The sequence below is a fragment of the Pleurodeles waltl genome, chromosome 9 (genome assembly GCF_031143425.1).
Source record: "Pleurodeles waltl isolate 20211129_DDA chromosome 9, aPleWal1.hap1.20221129, whole genome shotgun sequence".
NCBI lineage: Eukaryota > Metazoa > Chordata > Amphibia > Caudata > Salamandridae > Pleurodeles > Pleurodeles waltl.
In genome coordinates, this window is record NC_090448.1 from 532442448 (window position 1) to 532465677 (window position 23230).

Below are 23230 nucleotides of genomic sequence, written 5' to 3' on the forward strand. Positions count from 1 at the left end.
TGTAGAATTCACTGTTCCATATCTGCATAAACATTCTTTAAACCTTGTCTAAGATGAATAAATTCATAACAGCCAGCATTCGAGAACGTTGGAGGGAGATACTGCAGAAGAAACTTGAAGAATGCAGTTTGAGCATTTGCATATGATGTATTTTACAAGATATTTAAGCGAAAATTAACATTTTAAATAAAGGTAAGATATTGCTCTAAACAGGACGAGTGCCTCCATACCAAACAGGGGCAGTTGGCCTTTGGCTTCCAATTGGCCTCCTGTTTGCCAACAGGTATTCATTACATTCTGTATGTAATACATGCAACACAAATCTTAGCCACTAGTGTGTGTCGGAGGGGGACTCATCTTGCCCTGTTCACAGTTTAGACCCATATCACAGGGGTTGGAGACTAAGCTCTTCAGGCAAACCTGGTTGACTTTACACTAATTGATCTTTCGTCATAGGAATTGCTGTTTCACTTTTTTGCATTTTCATTATGTGGCAGAAAACTCCACCAATCAAGGTGCTGTTGACAAAAAAAACATTATCTGCCTAATAAACCCAACAAAAACCCTACGTCTCTACGAAAATTATGGTGGTTCTAAGTTTCAGGGGTAATGGAGGCCAGTCACATGTAGACAGTCTTGTGTTTTTCAGAAACAGGTCATTAGATCCTTGGTCTTGCTTCCCTTGTCACTTTATCAACATGGACCTACACATCCTACCACACTATGCCTAATGGCTAGAATCACAGGACTGGCAGAAGATGATACTGCTGACACATGGTTGGTTGGCTGCTGTGCCTATATGTTAAACAGGTGGAGATGTGCAATCAGCAGTATTGTGCGACTGCAGCACATCCGGACTTTGCATGCCTGTTCATTGTATGCAAATTGACTTGGTAGAAAAGTTCTAAGAAGAAAGAGGACTGTTACAGCATTATTTCAGACCTTTTTCTTACCATCTTACACATCAACTGGCCCTTTTTCTTTAGGTTGTCTTTCTTTCACTCCTGATTATTCCATCCACACCGGGCACGCCGGGATTGATAGTCCCCTAGTTATACTTATGTGAAAGTACACATTTTAGTATGCTTAATGCTGAGTGATAAAAAGAGAAGTGTCAGACAGGCACCCCATGACACGCACAATAGACAACTATGAGAGAATATTCATATTTGCAGTGAGTTAGAAAGGCGTGGCTGAACAACACCTTTGGCAGTCTCCTGCTTACTTTGACAACACTCCATTAATATCAAGTAAAACGAAATGGGGTTTCGAAAATAATGAGTCCAAAGTATATGTGGTTCACTGTCAGCCAGCTCTGGGCGTCTTCAGCACTTATGAATCTGGGACTTGCAGTTTTTCTCAGTAGAGCTATAGGCCTACAAAGCTCAGCATGCAGATTACGCTAAAAAATGCAAAACACACACAGACCGGCTGTGGGTACCCCAGGTGACAAGGGTGATTTACCCGCTGTCATGATCGCTTAATAGTTCTGTTTTTGTCAAAATAATACTAAAGTAAAAGACTAACCCTTAAAGTTGATCAGACATAAAAGCAAACGTCCATAAATTAAACAATGGTTATTTAAAAATGATCGATCGTTCCGTTAAAACATTTTTATGTAAATGTGTCTCTAAACTGTATACAACGCTACCGACTTCGTTCGGATCTTTTGGAAAAAGTGGCATTTCCACAGCAGCATTTGATTATAGTTTTCAAGCTGCTGCCACAAGTAGTAGAATCTTAATCTGTTTTGAGGGAGGGGGGGAGGATTGTGGGGTCTGAGCACATCACAAAGGGCCCGTCGGAAGGAAAGGCGTGGGCAGCCCACTCTCTTGCGTGAGGCCTAGTCATTGAATGCTCGCCTTCCTCCTCTCAGATTCCTCATTCCCATGTGAATGCCCTCGCTTAATGTTTCAGGTTATTGTCAGGCCAGCACAAGCCAGTGGCAGTTTACACCTATGTTGAGTTCAGGCCACTGTGCAGAGAATGGAAGGAGCCTGGGTTTAAACGGTTTACCACTGGGCCGAAGCTGCAGTGTGGCAGACTTAGTGAAACCGCCACTAACTGCTGGGGCATGTTCAACACAGCCTTGAGCCATTTACAGACGCATTTTTAAAATGCACGACAACTCTTCTTCTGTATTGTAAACAAGATTATTCCGAATTCAGGACGAATTGGACAGAATAATGAGGAAAGAAAGTTTTAAATCCTTATTTTAGTACAGCGCAGGCTTAAATCGGTCTGTGCATGCTGCTTGTTTACCAACATTATCACTGGCGTCCGTGTTTGCTCAGTTGGGGCGAACTGTTAGTGGCTCATAATTAACAGCTCTGTTTGACAGCGAAACAACGTGCAGCGGAGAGGACGTGACGCAGACTTGATTACAGGGTGACCTCAATAATACAATGTATACATTCCTAAAATAGTGCAGGCATTGCCTCTTTTCAAGGCCTGATACTAATTTCGCGACGTAGTAAGAGTTCAATTTGCCCCATTACAAGTTGGGGAAATGGCCCTCACCAGCAGCTGGGGGTAAAACACAACCACTGTTAGGGTGCTGAGGTCCTGACAGCCCAGGCTCTAGTGCCATGCCACCTGATAATAACAATGCCCCTGTGTGGCACTTAAAGTCCATCCAAGCTTTTTAGTTCACATACCTTGCTTTTTGGATTTTAGTTTTTACTATCCACATTTTATGTATGAGAATGTCAGAAACGGCATGCAACGTGCTGTTTGGCTAAAATCCCAGGAGAGGTTGCACCTGCCGTACATAATGGACAACAGCCAAACGGCTCCAAATCCTCAGTGATATCTTCAGACTTTTGATCTAACAGCATTTTGTATAATGGGATAATTAATTCTATATTTCGGTCGCTATTTGAAGTTTAAAGTCTCAAACCTCTCCTGTTTCCCAGGACAGTATCTGAGTAGCTTACCCAGTCCACTTTTCCCTTTGCATTCTGGGATTTGTAGTCCGCGTGTCCCATTGTAAAACTAGAGGTAAAAGTCAAATAAAAACCTAGACTGGAAGAGCTTACTCTTAAATGGGCATGAGAAGCTTGAGAGCGCTTTAAGTCACATGATGCAAAGTGCCGCTGACCAAGCAGCAAGGACCGACTGAAGAAGCCGCACAAGACATGGAGATATTTGTGCCTACAAATCTGCATTTCACTTTTAAAAATTCATCAAACTAATATAAAACTAAACGAGGTTTTAATATCTTCTGGCATCGCCCGTGCCTTTTCACGCATACTAGCCACATGTGCTTGCAGGACTCCTCCCAGCAGTGGCTTTAATGACACACATTGTACACTCTTTTGTCTGCTCAAAACCGCCCACAGTATTTGCATGCCCAGTGCACCCCAGTGAGTACCAAATAAGTGCATGTGTATGACAGAGGAGAAACCTGATTGCAAAGTTAAAGCTACAAAAACAGTAAACAAGGCCAGGTCTGCGGGTAATTAGCACCACAATGAAATCAAGCACTACAGTCCTTGCAGCGGCCCATTTCTGCTTAAAGCTGCAAGGCTCAGCATTGCCTCTGCAGGTCAGCCCCTTCGCTGATAACCTTTCCAGCAGACAAACGCATGCAAAATGGGCTCATCTAATTAAAAGCACAGGGAGGGGCAAGCAAAATACCAGCACATTGAGCCTGGCAATTGAGGGCTCCCTCCAGCTGATGAACGTACAATGTGTGGCTGCTGTTTGCTCTTGGAAGGAAACTGGCTCACTTAACATTTCAATAGGTTAATCAATTGACAATTAAACAGAGAAATTGGTTAACTCTGAAAACAATTAACGTGACACTCCATTAAATACACTTTCTAATTGCGACAGCTGTGAGTGGGGAATTAAAGGTAGTTGTAACAGCAAGTGGAAAGGTTGCATTATTTTGGCGAAAGAACGGGCCTGAAAGAAATGGTAAAAACAATTTTTGTATGTATTTATAAGATCTAGAAGGTGTTAAATTGAGCTTTATATCTTAAATTAAGTTAAAGTGATTTAAAAAAATTAGTTTCTTGTACTTCTAGATGGTGAGTAAAAAATACCTTAGTCTCATTTGATCTTTCGATTTTTAAATGGTAAGTAAAACAGTCGAGTCTCATTGGAGCTTGTGTTTTGTGCGTACAAAAAAAGGCCGAATTTATTGCTGTAACACATATTTTGCGCCTGATTTAACTAATCATAGCTGCTGAGTGGACTTCTCTTACAGGGGTCAACTTCATCTATCTCGTATTTTTTGGTAAACAGCACTTGGCATCCTTGACATGTTGAGCTCCTACTCACAATGTTAAAAGCCAAACTAGATGCAAAGTGACATTGGCTACACTGTCAGAAATGGCCTTCTGTGTCACAAAAGGCACTTGGCTGCGAAAACGACTGTGTTTCTACTGTACTACACTACACTTTACATAAGCCCTTGTGGTTGACAAAACAGATTTTTCACACATTTCAGTTATTGTTGTAGGAAGCAATAGGTTTAATATGCTTTTGCTTCCAGGACCCGCCACCCCAGTCTGGACCACACCCCTCTAATTCAACGAAATCAATGAAACTTCTTTAATATTGTGCCATGGGTATTAGGTCATGTCAGTTTTTTACAGCAAATCATAAACACAACACAATTAAGTCACAAGAATGTGTAAACAATTATATCAGATAAAAAAAGAACAAATTACAAAATATCTACATATAGCACATCTATAAAAGTTGTCTGTCAGAATTAGGAACAGGATACTCTCTGCATTACCCTCACCCCAAAACGTCCCAAAACGAGGCACCAACAGAACTCTCAGAGAAATTTGTGGAGTTAGTGGAGAAGGCAAGTGAAATCAACAAGTAAAAAACACTCCTGTTAAAACATTTTGGCGGTCATTCCAAATTTGGCGGGCGGCAGTAGCCGCCCGCCAGGTGGGAACTGCCAATCGGCCGCCATGCGGCCAAAAGACCACTGCCGGCATTCCAACATTCCCGCTGGACCGGCGGGCGCTAACCAAGTTAGCGCCCGCCGGCCCAGCGGGAATGAGGCCGCAACACAGAAGCCGGCTCCGAATGGAGCCGGCGGTGTTGCGGCCGTGCGACGGGTGCAGTTGCACCCGTCGCGCTTTTCACTGTCTGCCAGGCAGACAGTGAAAAGCTGGCCGGGGCCCTGTTAGGGGACCCCTGCACTGCCCATGTCAGTGGCATGCGCAGTGCAGGGGCCCCCAGGGGCCCCAGGACACCCCTTACCGCCAGCCTCTTCCTGGGTCAGGGTCAGAATCCCCAGGGCAGCGCTGCTTGCAGCGCTGCCCTGGCAGATTCGCCGAGCCGGGGCAAAAACGGCGGGAAACCGCCGGCCCCGGTTTTCCGACCGCGGCTTTACTGCCGTGGTCAGAATGGGCTTTGAAGCACCGCCTGTTGGCAGTGCTTCCGTCATTCTGCGCCCTGGCGGTCCGAGACCGCCAGGGTCAGAATGACCCCCTTTGTGTCTGATCCATGCGAAACAGCACAAAGAATTAGGTACACAAGGGAAATAAAAACACCACATAATTAAGGAGTAGATTACATGATCTATGGTCATCAACAACACCAGGGCCTTTTTGCAGTCCCAAACTTTGTTGGACCACAAAGGTGTAACCACCTGCATCCCTGAAGGGCAGTCCCACTTCACTGTACAGTTGTCCTCATTTTGGGCACAGCCCCCCAAACACCAAGCTGCCGGAGGGGCTGCGAGGAGGTGGACAGGAGCTGTAGCCCCATGCCCACCCCGGATGATCTGTGTGCCCTAGCCCCCAAACCAATGTGTACATCCTTTGGTTGGCTCAGGACCGCTGAACTCTGCCCATGGTGCTGTGCTGGAGAGTCTGCTTTAGAGGACCCTTCTGGTAACTAGGGGTATGTTTAGGATTCAAGATCTTACTACGAGGCCGACCAGGGCAACAAGGTCCTTCGCCCATCCCATCATAAAACAGTCCGTGTGCAAACTCCCAAATGTCATTGATGAACAAATCAGTCTCTGCGTCTGAGAGGATATCATCCTTATGAAACATGTCATTGCCCCTCAGTAATTTGTGCGGAATGTTCCACAGGCAACCTAGGCTGTGGCGCAGCCTGGACATCTTAGAGCTTTGCGGACAGTGCCTATTCCAGGGGTGCTGGAGTGCTACATTCTTGGCCTCGTCTCCCTTAATGGAGCTGAGACCAATATCGTTGCACTGTTTCCACCAAACAGCCTGACAGGAACCCTGTATTGCAATGTTCCTACCACTCAACTCAGTGGGAACATTGTATTATGTTCGGAAGGCGTCAGCACCATGGCAGTGGCATCCTCCCTGTGAGTTCGGCGGTCCCGGTGTGGGATAGCCAAACGCATATTGAGGCCCTTTGGCCCTCATTACGAGTGTGGCGGTCTGAGGACCACCACCCTCGCTGTGCCCACCTCGGATGATCTGTGTGCCCTAGCCCCCAAACCAATGTGTACATCCTCTGGTTGGCTCAGGATCGCTGGACTCTGCCCATGGTGCTGTGCTGGAGAGTCTGCTTTAGAGGACCCCTCTGGTAACTTGGGGTGAGTTTAGGATTCAAGATCTTACTACGAGGCCGACCAGGGCGACAAGGTCATTCGCCCATCCCATCATAAAACAGTCCGTGTGCAAACTCCCAAATGTCATTGATGAACAAATCAGTCTCTGCATCTGAGAGGATATCATCCTTATGAAACATGTCATTGCCCCTCAGTAATTTGTGCGGAATGTTCCACAGGCAACCAAGGCTGTGGTGCAGCCTGGACATCTTAGAGCTTTGCGGACAGTGCCCATTCCAGGGGTGCTGGAGTGCTACATTCTTGGCCCCAACTCCCTTAATGGAGCTGAGACCAATATTGTTGCACTGTTTCCACCAAGAAGCCTGACGGGAACCCTGTATTGCAATGTTCCTACCACTCAACTCAGTGGGAACATTGTATTATGTTCGGAAGGCGTCAGCACCATGGCAGTGGCATCCTCCCTGTGAGTTCGGCGGTCCCGGTGTGGGATAGCCAAACGCATAATGAGGCCCTTTGGCCCTCATTACGAGTGTGGCGGTCTGAGGACCACCACCCTCGCTGTGACAGTTGGACCGTTGCATTTCAGGCAGTCCGACCGCCACATTACAACCCCGGCTGGCGGACCCTCCTAAAGACCATGGTTCCCAACGTGGTGACGGCAGCCTGACTTGTACTGAGCCAGGGCGGCTCTGAACTGAGCGCGATCTGGCTGATTACATCACAGCTTTATGCCAGGCCTTTCCCTGGTGGGGACTCCCGCCATGCAAAGGCTGGCAGAAAGCCAGTGCAGGTGGCCACAGGGGAGCCCCTGCTTTGCCCATGCCCAAGACATAGGCAGTGCAGTGGCCCCCTACCCAGCACCGTCAGAATGCTCACTGTCTGCTTTGCAGACAGTGTGCATTCCAAGGGTGCTGGAGTGCTATGGTATTGACCTCGGTACCCTGAAGGAAGCCAAGACCAATATTGTCACACTGTTCCTTCCGGGCTGACAGCTCCCACCTAGCAAAAGCAAACCTAGTTAACTTTCTGACAGCAGGAGCTGCCAAACAGCTCCCTCTGTCAGAAAGCAGAGTTTTGATCTGTCTTCCCTGCACGCAAATATGTGTGCAGGGAAGACATATTAAAACATTGCTCCCCCAAGCTGGGAGCTGCTATTAAAAGCAGCTGTTTGGGGGTAGCATTGTCGGCTCACACAGGATGTGGGGATCCAGCTAGGACTGCAGAGGCCTTGAGGCTCCCCCACGGCCCTTTCACACTCTCTCTCTCTCTCTCTCTCTCTCTCTCTCTCTCTCTCTCTCTTTCTCTCCTCTCTCTCTCTCTCTCCCTCTCTCTCTCTCTCTCCCTCTTTCTCTCTCTTCCACCCCATTATGGGATGAAAGAGAGAGAGAGAAAGAGAGATGGTCATTTGCAATGCTCTCCTGATGCAACAACTTAAAACAAACAAAACAGTAAGGAGTCACCTGTGGCAAAATGGTTACTGTCACAGACCCTCACACTGAACGTTGAGGGTTCTAGACGTGGTGTGTGGTCATTTTCCCTACTTTAATTTACAGGCAACATCGGGCAACATCAAAATCTTAATGTTACTAAGGTGATCTCACTCTTTTTAATTGACAAATACATTTTTCTTTGCAATTTGTTCCAAAATATCTAATTTTAAGTACATCATTCAACATAGCCTAAAACAACTTTCTCTCCCCCTTTCACTCTTTTTCTCTATCTCTCTCTTTCAATCTCTTTCTCCCACTCACACAGCCACTGAGACCGCTACGCACCCACTCATAGACCCACTGAAACTCTCACGCACCTACTCACAAGGCCACACAGGCCCTGACGCACCCACTCACAGACCCACTAAAACCCTCACACACCTACTCACAGGGCCACACAGGCACTGACGCACCCACTCACAGACCCATTAACACACTAATGCACCCACTCTCACACCCAGGTAGACACTCTCACAGCCACTCTCACACCAGATACACTGTGTCACACATATTCTCACACCCAGAGAGACAAGCCATGGCCAACTCCCACCACGCCCCACTGTAGCCTAGCTAACCCCCTTTGGCCATGAGCGGCGGTGGTTGGACTAATGTATAGTAGTGAAAATCACTTTACATAAAAAAACCATAGCAATTCACAGAAAAAAACAAAGGTTACACGGAGGCTATAGTTAGGAAATAGAATGAAAAAAAACATAGAAATTCACTTAAAAAACCATAGGTTACAGGGGCGTTATAGTTAGGCTCACATTTTAAATGTACCAATCCATAGAAATTCACCAATTATAGTTAGAGTTATCACCATGCACTGCTAATTACCCCAGATTACTCCAAAATATTAAAGTAAATACTGTGCATGGCAGGGCACAAGTTATAGTTACTTGGGATAATTCTAACTATAACTGGTGAATTTCTATGGTTTGGTATGTTTAAAATGTGAGTTTAACTATAACATTCCTATAACCTTTGTTTTTTTAAGTGAATATATATATGCATATATACATACACATATATGCATACATACATATATATATATATATATACATACATATGTACAAACATATATATGTATTTATACATACATATACATAAATACATATAGATATTAATATACTAATGTATTAATATGTATGTGTATCTATACAGTGATATATATATATACATGTGTTTACCATTCATCTGAAAATTATCTGAGCGATTGAGCTCCAACTCAAGGCTCCTCAAGAAATTCCAAATAGTCTACTTGAATTGAAACTCAGGACTCTCAAAACTCTGATTTGTGGCTTCCTTGAATTGTTTTATCAACACTGTGAATAAATTAAAGCTAGAATGTCGAATGTTGCCTCAGATCTCCGACGAAATAACTCTGAGAAGAGAATTAGGAAAAAAATCTAGAAAAGAGTAATATCTTTGAATGGAGAACACTCCTGGTGTGCACAGCAGCTAGATATGGAGCAGGGAGACAAAAATGAGGAATAATCTGTCTTTTTTCTTCATTGACATCTGGCATCAATAAGACACTACTCTACTGATAAGGAAATGGTTGAAAAGTGCAGCGTGATCCTTGCGTATGTGCAATGTAGTTTCTGTTTGTTCACTCCAAGGCTGATGAATCTATATCGCTGACCTCTCTTTCCTTCAACAGCAGCCACCATCATAGAAAATCACTGATTACAAGTTCTTGAGGAAATTGAGCAGCAACCAGAGAATATTCCTCAGAAATGTAATTGGTGTCTCCAATAGGGATATTTCCTGGTAGCATGCCATTTTGACTTCTTACACTCTTTAAGAATGGCATTTAACTTAGTGTCCCTGATAACACCACCTCTCAATGAGCTGTCCATCAATCTTGGTTTGTTTGGAAATGTCCTGTGAAACACTCTAACCAAAAGTGAAGCATGAACATTAAGAGATGACTCCCAAGAACACTCCTCTGGACCAAATCCTCTGCTTTCAATCAGGTAAAACAGATGTGCTTTTACAATCTTAGAAACTAATATTGTACTCACTTCAAACTCCTTCTCTGAGCCTACCAGAATGGGGCAGGTGAGAATAAATGTTCAAGTTGTGTGCACTTTTTCATTAGAAAGAGACATAGAATACTGGATAGATTTTACCCTGTAGGGCCAATTTAATTTTTACTGTCACTGGATTGTCCATTTTAATAACACCTAGAGATCTTTTACTGGCACTAAGAATCTTGGCTTCATATTTCCTTTTAGATGTAAATGTTGAGTTCTTCTCTAGTGTATTCTGTGTTTTGTCCTCTCTTTTTATCTGCCTGTCTTTTATTTGAAACCTTAGCTTTTTGTACATTTCCCTTAGCAGACTGGTAAGTGACTTGCAGTTTTTGACAAAGGTCCATACAGCTGGTACAGAGTTATCTTTCTTACCTAGTAGTATACTTGTGTGCCTTCCATAATTTAAGTCAAATAGGGAGTAACCAGTGGAGACATGAACAGCATTGTTAAAAATTAATTCTGCTGTCTAGACTAACCACTCACCTTCTTGATCCAACAAAGGCATTGATACTGCTTTAATTCCTGATTAACCCACTCTGTTTGCCAATTTGTTTGTGGGTGGTAACTGGTGGAGTACTGCAAGTCTATTCTTAGCCTTTTCATGAAGGCCTTCCACAAATGAGACATTTATTGGACACCCCTATCTGAAACTACTACTAGGGGTACCCTGTGTGTCCCTACAACATGTTGAATGGAAACCTATGTTAGTTGTGCCCAGTGAATGGCCTTTAAGGGAATAAAAAGTTAAATTTTCAAGAATGTGTCCACAAGTTCTAGTACGGTGTTATTGCTATATATATATTAATATGTGTTAGCGTAACGCTGAAAGTGCTGGTGCTGGTTACAAAGAAAGGCCAACCCTCTCAACATAATTCAGCTGGACATAATGCTGCCTTCCAGGAACTCTACCTAATAAAGTTTATTTAATGTATAGCATAGCAAACACGTTTTGAGTATAAAACATCTTGTTCACAGTAGGTGAACCCTTTTTTGATGTTCATAATGAAGCATTCTGGGTAACGTAGTTTGCCAATATCTTAGCACATAAAGTGAAAAAATATAGAGTAAAAATAGAGGCGATATTGCAGCTAAATGTAAATACATATATCAAAGAACTTAATCAATGCAATGTGGTGATACGAAATTCATTTCTGCAGGAAATTATTGGCTAATTGCACATCTTTAAAAAGGTCAGCAAAACAGTCCTTGCAACAATGTTCCTTCTATGTCTGTGTGCATGTAATTTGCATGTGCAGCATCTCTTGATGATATAATATTCACACTCATGTATACATACATTTTCCAAACCATAATGGCTGAGTGCCCATATATCGTCGAGGTCAGGAGGACTGTCCTCACAACAATATTCCTTCTAAACATAGTCATAGAATTTTCAAGGGCTAAGTGCCCCTATACATTCCTGCCCAATGGTTAATCATTATAAATTGACATTGCTGCTTACAGACACAGATATATTGTAGATGATGCTATTCATTATTCCTGCATTATCTTTTCTGAGATCAATGTATCCCTTATGGTACGTAGTCGCTTTATGAATTTTGATTCACAGTGGTGAAGATTCAGTATCAAAAAAGAAAAAGGGAGCACACTGCCTTGCATTCAAGCGGAAAATAGCCCCAAGGCATCATGGTAAATGCAGTCATTTAAATATAAATAGCAAGAATTTTTCAAAAAATTATTCACCCTTAGTAGGAGCAGCAAGTGCCGTATCGCTGTAGAAAGTCTTTCACTTAAGGTAGGTGCAGCGAGTGCCGTATCTCTGGACACGTGTTTCTGGCTTTCAGCCGTCATCAGCAGAGAGCGTATGTAACTGAAGGGGTCGCTTGAAATGCCGCCAAACGTCTTTACAGGTTTTTGTACCACTCAGTAGGCACACAGGTGCATCGCCAGTGCTCGTCAGCAAGAGGCTCACGGGAGCCGTCATTTAGACATCCAAAAAGAAAAAGGGAGCACACTGCCTTGCATTCAAGCGGAAAATAGTCCCAAGGCATCATGGTAAATGCAGTCATTTAAATATAAATAGCAATAATTTTTCAAAAAATTATTCACCCCTAGTAGGTGCAGCAAGTGCCGTATCGCTGTAGAAAGTCTTTCACCTAAGGTAGGTGCAGCGAGTGCCGTATCTCTGGACACGTGTTTCTGGCTTTCGGCCGTCATCAGCAGAGAGCGTATGTAACTGAAGGGGTCGCTTGAAATGCCGCCAAACGTCTTTACAGGTTTTTGTACCACTCAGTAGGCACACAGGTGCATCGCCAGTGCTCGTCAGCAAGAGGCTCACGGGAGCCGTCATTTAGACATCCAAAAAGAAAAAGGGAGCACACTGCCTTGCATTCAAGCGGAAAATAGCCCCAAGGCATCATGGTAAATGCAGTCATTTAAATATAAATAGCAAGAATTTTTCAAAAAATTATTCACCCTTAGTAGGTGCAGGAAGTGCCGTATAGCTGTAGAAAGTCTTTCACCTAAGGTAGGTGCAGCGAGTGCCGTATCTCTGGACACGTGTTTCTGGCTTTCGGCCGTCATCAGCAGAGAGCGTATGTAACTGAAGGGGTCGCTTGAAATGCCGCCAAATGTCTTTACAGGTTTTTGTACCACTCAGTAGGCACACAGGTGCATCGCCAGTGCTCGTCAGCAAGAGGCTCACGGGAGCCGTCATTTAGACATCCAAAAAGAAAAAGGGAGCACACTGCCTTGCATTCAAGCGGAAAATAGCCCCAAGGCATCATGGTAAATGCAGTCATTTAAATATAAATAGCAAGAATTTTTCAAAAAATTATTCACCCTTAGTAGGTGCAGCAAGTGCCGTATCGCTGTAGAAAGTCTTTCACCTAAGGTAGGTGCAGCGAGTGCCGTATCTCTGGACACGTGTTTCTGGCTTTCGGCCGTCATCAGCAGAGAGCGTATGTAACTGAAGGGGTCGCTTGAAATGCCGCCAAACGTCTTTACAGGTTTTTGTACCACTCAGTAGGCGCACAGGTGCATCGCCAGTGCTCGTCAGCAAGAGGCTCACGGGAGCCGTCATTTAGACATCCAAAAAGAAAAAGGGAGCACACTGCCTTGCATTCAAGCGGAAAATAGCCCCAAGGCATCATGGTAAATGCAGTCATTTAAATATAAATAGCAAGAATTTTTCAAAAAATGCTGATGACGGCCGAAAGCCAGAAACACGTGTCCAGAGATACGGCACTCGCTGCACCTACCTTAGGTGAAAGACTTTCTACAGCGATACGGCACTTGCTGCACTCACTTAGGGTGAATAATTTTTTGAAAAATTTGCGCTACTTATATTTAAATGACTGCATTTACCATGATGCCTTGGGGCTATTTTCCGCTTGAATGCAAGGCAGTGTGCTCCCTTTTTCTTTTTGGATGTCTAAATGACGGCTCCCGTGAGCCTCTTGCTGACGAGCACTGGCGATGCACCTGTGCGCCTACTGAGTGGTACAAAAACCTGTGAAGACGTTTGGCGGCATTTCAAGCGACCCCTTCAGTTACATACGCTCTCTGCTGATGACGGCCGAAAGCCAGAAACACGTGTCCAGAGATACGGCACTCGCTGCACCTACCTTAGGTGAAAGACTTTCTACAGCGATACGGCACTTGCTGCACTCACTTAGGGTGAATAATTTTTTGAAAAATGTGCGCTATTTATATTTAAATGACTGCATTTACCATGATGCCTTGGGGCTATTTTCAGCTTGAATGCAAGGCAGTGTGCTCCCTTTTTCTTTTTGGATGTCTAAATGACGGCTCCCGTGAGCCTCTTGCTGACGAGCACTTGCGATGCACCTGTGCGCCTACTGAGTGGTACAAAAACCTGTGAAGACGTTTGGCGGCATTTCAAGCGACCCCTTCAGTTACATACGCTCTCTGCTGATGACGGCCGAAAGCCAGAAACACGTGTCCAGAGATACGGCACTCGCTGCACCTACCTTAGGTGAAAGACTTTCTACAGCGATACGGCACTTGCTGCACTCACTTAGGGTGAATAATTTTTTGAAAAATTTGCGCTATTTATATTTAAATGACTGCATTTACCATGATGCCTTGAGGCTATTTTCAGCTTGAATGCAAGGCAGTGTGCTCCCTTTTTCTTTTTGGATGTCTAAATGACGGCTCCCGTGAGCCTCTTGCTGACGAGCACTGGCGATGCACCTGTGCGCCTACTGAGTGGTACAAAAACCTGTGAAGACGTTTGGCGGCATTTCAAGCGACCCCTTCAGTTACATACGCTCTCTGCTGATGACGGCCGAAAGCCAGAAACACGTGTCCAGAGATACGGCACTCGCTGCACCTACCTTAGGTGAAAGACTTTCTACAGAGATACGGCACTTGCTGCACTCACTTAGGGTGAATAATTTTTTGAAAAATTTGCGCTATTTATATTTAAATGACTGCATTTACCATGATGCCTTGGGGCTATTTTCCACTTGAATGCAAGGCAGTGTGCTCCCTTTTTCTTTTTGGATGTCTAAATGACGGCTCCCGTGAGCCTCTTGCTGACGAGCACTGGCGATGCACCTGTGCGCCTACTGAGTGGTACAAAAACCTGTGAAGACGTTTGGCGGCATTTCAAGCGACCCCTTCAGTTACATACGCTCTCTGCTGATGACGGCCGAAAGCCAGAAACACGTGTCCAGAGATACGGCACTCGCTGCACCTACCTTAGGTGAAAGACTTTCTACAGCGATACAGCACTTGCTGCACTCACTTAGGGTGAATAATTTTTTTAAAAATTTGCGCTATTTATATTTAAATGACTGCATTTACCATGATGCCTTGGGGCTATTTTCCGCTTGAATGCAAGGCAGTGTGCTCCCTTTTTCTTTTTGGATGTCTAAATGACGGCTCCCGTGAGCCTCTTGCTGACGAGCACTGGCGATGCACCTGTGCGCCTACTGAGTGGTACAAAAACCTGTGAAGACGTTTGGCGGCATTTCAAGCGACCCCTTCAGTTACATACGCTCTCTGCTGATGACGGCCGAAAGCCAGAAACACGTGTCCAGAGATACGGCACTCGCTGCACCTACCTTAGGTGAAAGACTTTCTACAGCGATACGGCACTTGCTGCACTCACTTAGGGTGAATAATTTTGTGAAAAATGTGCGCTATTTATATTTAAATGACTGCATTTACCATGATGCCTTGGGGCTATTTTCCGCTTGAATGCAAGGCAGTGTGCTCCCTTTTTCTTTTTGGATGTCTAATTGACGGCTCCCGTGAGCCTCTTGCTGACGAGCACTGGCGATGCACCTGTGCGCCTACTGAGTGGTACAAAAACCTGTGAAGACGTTTGGCGGCATTTCAAGAGACCCCTTCAGTTACATACGCTCTCTGCTGATGACGGCCGAAAGCCAGAAACACGTGTCCAGAGATACGGCACTCGCTGCACCTACCTTAGGTGAACGACTTTCTACAGCGATACGGCACTTGCTGCACTCACTTAGGGTGAATAATTTTTTGAAAAATTTGCGCTATTTATATTTAAATGACTGCATTTACCATGATGCCTTGGGGCTATTTTCCGCTTGAATGCAAGGCAGTGTGCTCCCTTTTTCTTTTTGGATGTCTAAATGACGGCTCCCGTGAGCCTCTTGCTGACGAGCACTGGCGATGCACCTGTGCGCCTACTGAGTGGTACAAAAACCTGTGAAGACGTTTGGCGGCATTTCAAGCGACCCCTTCAGTTACATACGCTCTCTGCTGATGACGGCCGAAAGCCAGAAACACGTGTCCAGAGATACGGCACTCGCTGCACCTACCTTAGGTGAAAGACTTTCTACAGCGATACGGCACTTGCTGCACTCACTTAGGGTGAATAATTTTTTGAAAAATTTGCGCTATTTATATTTAAATGACTGCATTTACCATGATGCCTTGGGGCTATTTTCCGCTTGAATGCAAGGCAGTGTGCTCCCTTTTTCTTTTTGGATGTCTAAATGACGGCTCCCGTGAGCCTCTTGCTGACGAGCACTGGCGATGCACCTGTGCGCCTACTGAGTGGTACAAAAACCTGTGAAGACGTTTGGCGGCATTTCAAGCGACCCCTTCAGTTACATACGCTCTCTGCTGATGACGGCCGAAAGCCAGAAACACGTGTCCAGAGATACGGCACTCGCTGCACCTACCTTAGGTGAAAGACTTTCTACAGCGATACGGCACTTGCTGCACTCACTTAGGGTGAATAATTTTTTGAAAAATTTGCGCTGTTTATATTTAAATGACTGCATTTACCATGATGCCTTGGGGCTATTTTCCACTTGAATGCAAGGCAGTGTGCTCCCTTTTTCTTTTAAGATTCAGTATCAGATCGCCTCCTCTCTCGTTTCTGGGAATATTGGTGATACTATATTATTTCATTGTTCTCCAATTGTTATCATGGCAGACGGAAAAGGCTGTCCGCCAAACTCCCGCGGTCAGGTTGCTGCCAGTGCTCCCGCCTTCCCGCAGGCCTCTTTAGGAGTGTCCCCCTGGGTCAGCCGGCGGAAACCGTGTTTCTTCCTGCTGGCCAAGCGTAGAACAGCAAAAACATTGACACCAGCTCATAATTGAGCCGGTGGCAATGTTGCAGTGCGTAGGGCACACCAGCAACCGTTGCGCAGCTCAATTGTGTGACGGGGATATCCATGCGGGCCCCTGCACTGACCATCCAAAGTGCATGGGCAGCGCAGGGGCCCCCATGGGCCCCCTGCACCCTGTCTCCACCAGCCTTTACATGGCAGTGCTGCTGTCTTTTTAAGACAGCATGTTGTACTGCCGACATATATGGGGCCACTCTCATAATAACAATAGTCCTGTTTTTGAAATCAGATATTGTTTTAATGTTTTTCCAGTCTTACTAACCCTACATTTCACAGTTTCTAGCTAAGCCTGTGGTTTATTGTCCTCAAAATGACTCCTAACCATTCTATCCCTGAGTGATGGCACTTTACTATAACTTGTGATCTCAAACCAATCTTTCCTGAAATATCCGGATCATTGCTTATGAGATTCAAATGTTTGTTGAATATTTTGATAATAGCTTAACTTTACCTGCTGCATGTAAGAATTAATCTGATCACCTTCTTTTTATCAGTACAACCAAGATTGCTATTTTGTAGCAAGGTTTGTGTGCATGTCTCAGACTTAGCTCTTTCTGAATTCTGTTTTCTATAAAACCTTGGATATTCTGTTTGTAGAATTTTTGTTCCACTTTTATGAATTGTTGTTCCATGTCTAGATCATCTGAGCAAATGCATCTTGTTTTCAGTATTTCTCCAAAGGGAATGCTCTTTATTAGGGTCTTGGGGTGGAAACTGGTCCCATGTAGCATACTATTCATTGCTGATCCTCTACTGTACATTGTAGTTTAATTTCAGTTGTTGTGAATATATACTCTTGTGTCAAGGAAGTCAATTTGAGTTTTGAAGACCTTGTATGTGAGTTTGAGACCACATTATTCTCATTGATTTGAATGAAGTAGGTGAGAAATCCATCCTACATGCCTTTCCAGATCAGAAATAGATTATCTCTATAGCTCAACCATAGTACATTTTTTATCAAGTATAAATCATACTGTTCACTCTATGCAACTTTTCTCTCCCACCAACCCATAGCTCAGAGAAAATTGGCATAGCTCAGAGAAAATTAAACTCCCATGGCAGTACCACACACTTGTTTGAATATCTGATGATTAAAAATAAATATGTTGTTCTTTAGACAAGATTTCCATCATTTCAAGTAACATCCTAGAATATTGTGTCTCCTCTGTATTTCTCTGTCTCAAGAAATATTTAACTTGAACCCAAACTCATGTTTGATTGATGTATACAATGAGACTACATTGATGGTCACTAGAAGATAGTTCTATTGCCATTCTGTTTCAGCTATGCTTCTTAAAAATAAAAAAATCACGACTGTCCTAAATACATGATGTGAGTGTGTTTACCATCAGGGCTTTATAGTGATCAACATACATAGAGAGATATTTTGATATATTGATCCACATACAGATAGGATATAAATAAATGGTTGGGATTATAGGATTGTCATTCTGAAAGAATATGTATTCCTCATCATTTATTAGCGATTCATCATGCCACTTTTTTAGTTTCTTATTCAGTGCCGAAATCATATTATTGATGGGATTAACTTCCAACCTTTTATAATTGTTTTCATCCAGCAATTGGTGGTACGCTTCATTGATGTGTTCTTGTTTGTTCTTGATAACTATGTTGCCTCCTCTATCTGCTGTTTTCATTAGCAAGGTGTTCGAGGGCCTGTCATTCTTCTCTAGTCAAATTTTCTTTATTGTTCTTTTCTCTATTGTTTCAGAATTTCTCTAGAAACTAATATGTAAAATATGTCAATTTTTTTTCCCAGTGTTAATGTGGGGCAATTTTGATTTATATCTGAAGTTATTGTATTTATGTTCATTGGTTTCTATATCAAGGTGTACCAGTACTTCTGTCTCTGTAAAATACACTTCCTCAAGATTGTACATCAAGTCAAATAAAGTTTTATATCTTCCTTCTGATCTATAGTCAGATTAGGGTCATGCTGTCTGTTCTCCACTTACTCATTTTTATTATTCTGTTTAGAGAAATATTTTGCCACTTAGATTTTCCAAACAAATGTATACGTGTCTGTTAGAAATGAGACACACCTGGTTATCCCCTACTCACCCCTTTGGTAGCTTGGCACAAGCAGGCAGGCTCACCTCAGAAACAATGTGTAAAGTATTAGTACCAACATACAGTAATACAGTGATAAAACTACAAAATGGACACCACACCAGTTTGAAAAATAGGCAATATTTATATAAATCAAACAAGACCAAAACGAAAAAAATCCAACATACACAATTTAAAATATGAATTTTCAAAAGAATTAGAGTCTTACCCCATAGAAAACAATGGAAATGTTGATTTTACACAAAGTACCTGGATACCATAAAAAATAAAGACTCACGGGCGAGCGTGCATTGGAAAAGGCAGAGATGCGTCGATTCCTTCCTCACAAGAGAGGCTGTGCATTGTTTCTTCTCCGGTCGGGTCAGCAATGCGTCGTTTTCCTCCATTACAAGACAGCGACGCGTCAATTTCTGGACGGGGCACCTCAAATCTGCACAGAGTCGGATTGACTTTGACACCCAGGGACGATGCATGGAAAATCCTGTCACACGGTGTTAGAAAACTACGCTGCGTGGGGTTTGCCTCGTTATCAGCAGCTGCAAGCGGGTGTTGCGTGTTATTTCTCCAGCTGCAATGTGTCGATCTCGCAGCTGTGATGCAGATGGAGTGTCAATTTTAGCCACGAAGCCAGGGTCGCGTCCTTTCTCAGCCGCATTACAGATGGTGTGTCAACAATTTCCCCCCACAGCGTTCTGTGGGTGGATTTTCCTCTCTTGGTCTGCCAACTTCACCTTTCAAGGTCCCAGGGACTGGATAGGGCACCACTTGGCAGGGCAGAAGTCTCAGCAGAGAGTCCAGGTGCTGGCAGAGGAAGTCTTTGATGGTCCTGATACTTCAAAACAGGAGGCAAGCTCATTTCAAGCCCTTGGAGATTCTTCTCAAGCAGGAATGCACAACAAAGCCCAGTCTTTGTCCCCTTTCACAGGCAGAAGCAACAACTGCAGGATAGCCCAACACAGCACATTCTCGGCAGCACTTCTCCTCAGCTCTTCAGCTCTTCTCCTTGGCAGAGGATCCTCTTGAATCCAGAAGCAATTGTCACAGCTTTTGGGTCAAATACTTCTACCACTTTCTGCCTTTGAAGTAGATCTACTTCAAGGAAAGCCTCTGTTGTTAACAAGATCCTGTCTTGTCCAGGCCAGGTCCCAGACACACACCAGGGGGGTGGATACTGCATTGTGTAAGGGCAAGCACAGCCCTTTCAGGTGTGAGTGACCACTCCTCCCTCCCCTCTTAGCACAGATGGCTCATCAGGATTTGCAGGCTACACCGCAGCTCCCTTTGTGTCACTGTCTAGAGGAGAGGCGCAAAAAACCCAACTGTCAAACTCACCCAGACAGGGAATACACAAACAGTCAGAGTCACAGAATGAGTTAAGCAAGAAAATGGCTACTTTCTAAAAGTGGCATTTTCAAACTAACATTCTAAAAACCAACTTCACTAAAAGATGTATTTTTAAAATGTGAGTTCAAATACCCCCGACTCCATTTTTCTATCTGCTCTCAAAGGGAATCTTCACTTTAATAATAGTTATAGGCAGCCCCTATGTTAACATATGAGAGAGATAGGCCTTGCAACAATGACAAACAAGTCTGGCAGTATTTCACTGTCAGGACATGTAAAACACATAAGTACAGGCAGTGGCAGGTCTGGGCCATGTTTACAGGGCTACTGTTGTGGGTGGCACAACCAGTGCTGGAGGCCCACCAGTAGCATTTGATTTACAGGCCCTGGGCACCTCTAGTGCACTCTACTAGGGACTTACTTGTAAATCAAATGTGTCAATCATGGATAGCCAATTACACATACATTTTACACAGGAGCACCTGCACATTAGCACTGGTTAGGGAAAGGCAAAAAGGTAGGGGAGACCACACCAATGATGCAAAGTCTAACAGTGTCTATTTTCATTTCAACGAGATCAAAGTGCTTTTCTGGGCAAAATTGATAGTCCTTTGCTTAATTATTTTATTTTGTCTTTAGTAAGTTGGTAATTTGACAAATTGACCACTAAGGGGGTCATTCCGACCGCGGCGGGCGGCGGGCACCGCCCGCCGGGCGGAGACCGCCAGAAGACCGCACCGTGGTCAAATGACTGCGGCGGTCATTCTGACTTTCCCGCTGGGCCGGCGGGCGACCGCCAAAAGGCCGCCCGCCGGCCCAGCGGGAAAGACCCAGCAACGATGAAGCCGGCTCCGAATGGAGCCGGCGGAGTTGCTGGGGTGCGACGGGTGCAGTGGCACCCGTCGCGATTTTCAGTGTCTGCCAAGCAGACACTGAAAATCTTGCTGGGGCCCTGTTAGGGGGCCCCTGCACTGCCCATGCCAGTGGCATGGGCAGTGCAGGGGCCCCCAGGGGCCCCACGACACCCGTTCCCGCCAGCCTCTTCCTGGCGGTGTAAACCGCCAGGAACAGGCTGGCGGGAAGGGGGTCGAAATCCCCATGGCGGCGCTGCTTGCAGCGCCACCATGGAGGATTCCTTTGGCCAGGGGAAAACCGGCGGGAAACCGCCGGTTTCCCTTTTCTGACCGCGGCTTTACCGCCGCGGTCAGAATTGGCCAGGAAGCACCGCCAGCCTGTTGCCGGTGCTTCCGTGGTCGTTGGCCCTGGCGGTCAATGACCGCCAGGGTCAGAATGACCCCCTAAGTTTTCATTTGTATTGTTGACATCATTTAAGTTCTCTGTCGATTGCAAAAGGGGGTATGTTCGTTTTCATACTACCTGTACTGATTTGTCAATGTTTCTTCAGCCACATCCTCAACTCCTTGTTTTTGAGGTTCTTTGTTCAATATAAATGAGTTGCATTTCCTCTAAAAAAAGTCGTTTTTTTTCTTGTGTCTGATGTGCCTTCACTAATATCAGTATCTATTACTTGCTCAAAACCATAGAAATTCACCATAGATAAGGTTAGGGCAAGTAACTATAACTCGTGTCTTAAGGTAACTCTATAACTGGTGAATTTCTATGGTTTCATACATTTAAAATGTGAGTCTAACTATAACGTCCCTTTAACCTTTGTTTTTTTTAAGTGAATTTCAAAGGTTTTTTTTTAAGTTCTATTTCCTAACTATAATGTCCCTGTAACCTTTGTTTTTTTCATTGAATATATATATATACATAGATACATTATATACATATATCTATCCATCTATCTATCCATCTATATATATATATTTCACCCACTGGGAAGTTACACATAGGATTGGGTTTCCCTAGGAAACACATTCTTTGTTTTCCTAATAACTTTGCCAACATTTGATGAATCTTCATGAAACTTAAAAAAAGCTCCTTGCTGGAGAGTTTTGGGGTGAACTGTCAAGCGGGGGCCATAAAAAATGGGGGGGGGGGGGAGTGTCCCAAAACATGTTTTCCTTATTAATCATTCTATAGGAAATTTCGACACATACATACAGCCCAAACTGCGGAAAGTGTTTGCACCAAATAGCTAGATCTTGGTCCAGAAAGCATGCCTTTGTGATTTGGTAGAAATCCAGTCAGTAGTTTTGGAAGATGAAGCCGCAAAACGTTGTATATGTCATGCTGGAGAGGATCCACTGGGCCAGCAAATCTCGAGAAGATATCTGATTGGCTGCTACCACATCAACAATGATTTGGTGCTAGTCATCTTAGGACTCAAGACTCAGTCATGAATCCTGATGCCCCCTAAGCCTGGTGGTGTTGGGGATGGTGGTCTCAGAGGGCCGCTCCAAGACCAAAGACATTTTTTAAAGAAATGTTTTACAGCAAATCTGCAGTGAGTCCACAAATCTGCAGTACATTTTCTTTAAATAAAAAAGTTTGGGCTCCCATGCTACAAAGAAAACAAACCCCAGGGGTGGGCTAGGGGCCGTGGGAAAGCCCATATTTAGAAAAAGGAGAGGACACGTGGCCCCCATACTCAAGCCGTGAATAGGCCCCAGCACCCCATCCCCTGGGACCAGTTTGATATTACGGAGAGGCGTACACTGAATCCTTCCCTCGCTACCACATTGAATTTTAAGGGAAGGGATGAGCACAATCCCCCCTCCCCAAGCATTAAGCAGGCCCTAGGGACCCCTTGCACTTGGGCCTCATTTAATCTTAATGTGAGGGGGCAAGCAGTCCCCATCCTTAAGCCTTAAGCAGGCCCCGGGACCCTTACCCCCAGGGCACATATGACTGCAGTGTCATGGGGACCAAATACCATGGGCCACTGCAATTTTATGTACAGGGAGAGTGCAGGCTCTATTGGTCAGTCAGCTGGACTCTACTGGTCAGTAAGCTGGGCTTTGCTCCTGCCCAGTGAAAGCAGGGTAAAATGCTGCTCCTGCCTGAGTGGGAGCAAAGGAATGGAGCAGGTATCCGCCAGCACCACAATGGGTGTTGGCTGGAGAACCAGCTTGAGCTGCATGGCCTTGGGTCTCCCCCCACAGCAACAACGACAACTACAGTGTTGATGCTGCTTAATGGACACCAGGAAACCCACCAATTTCTTTTTTAAGAAAG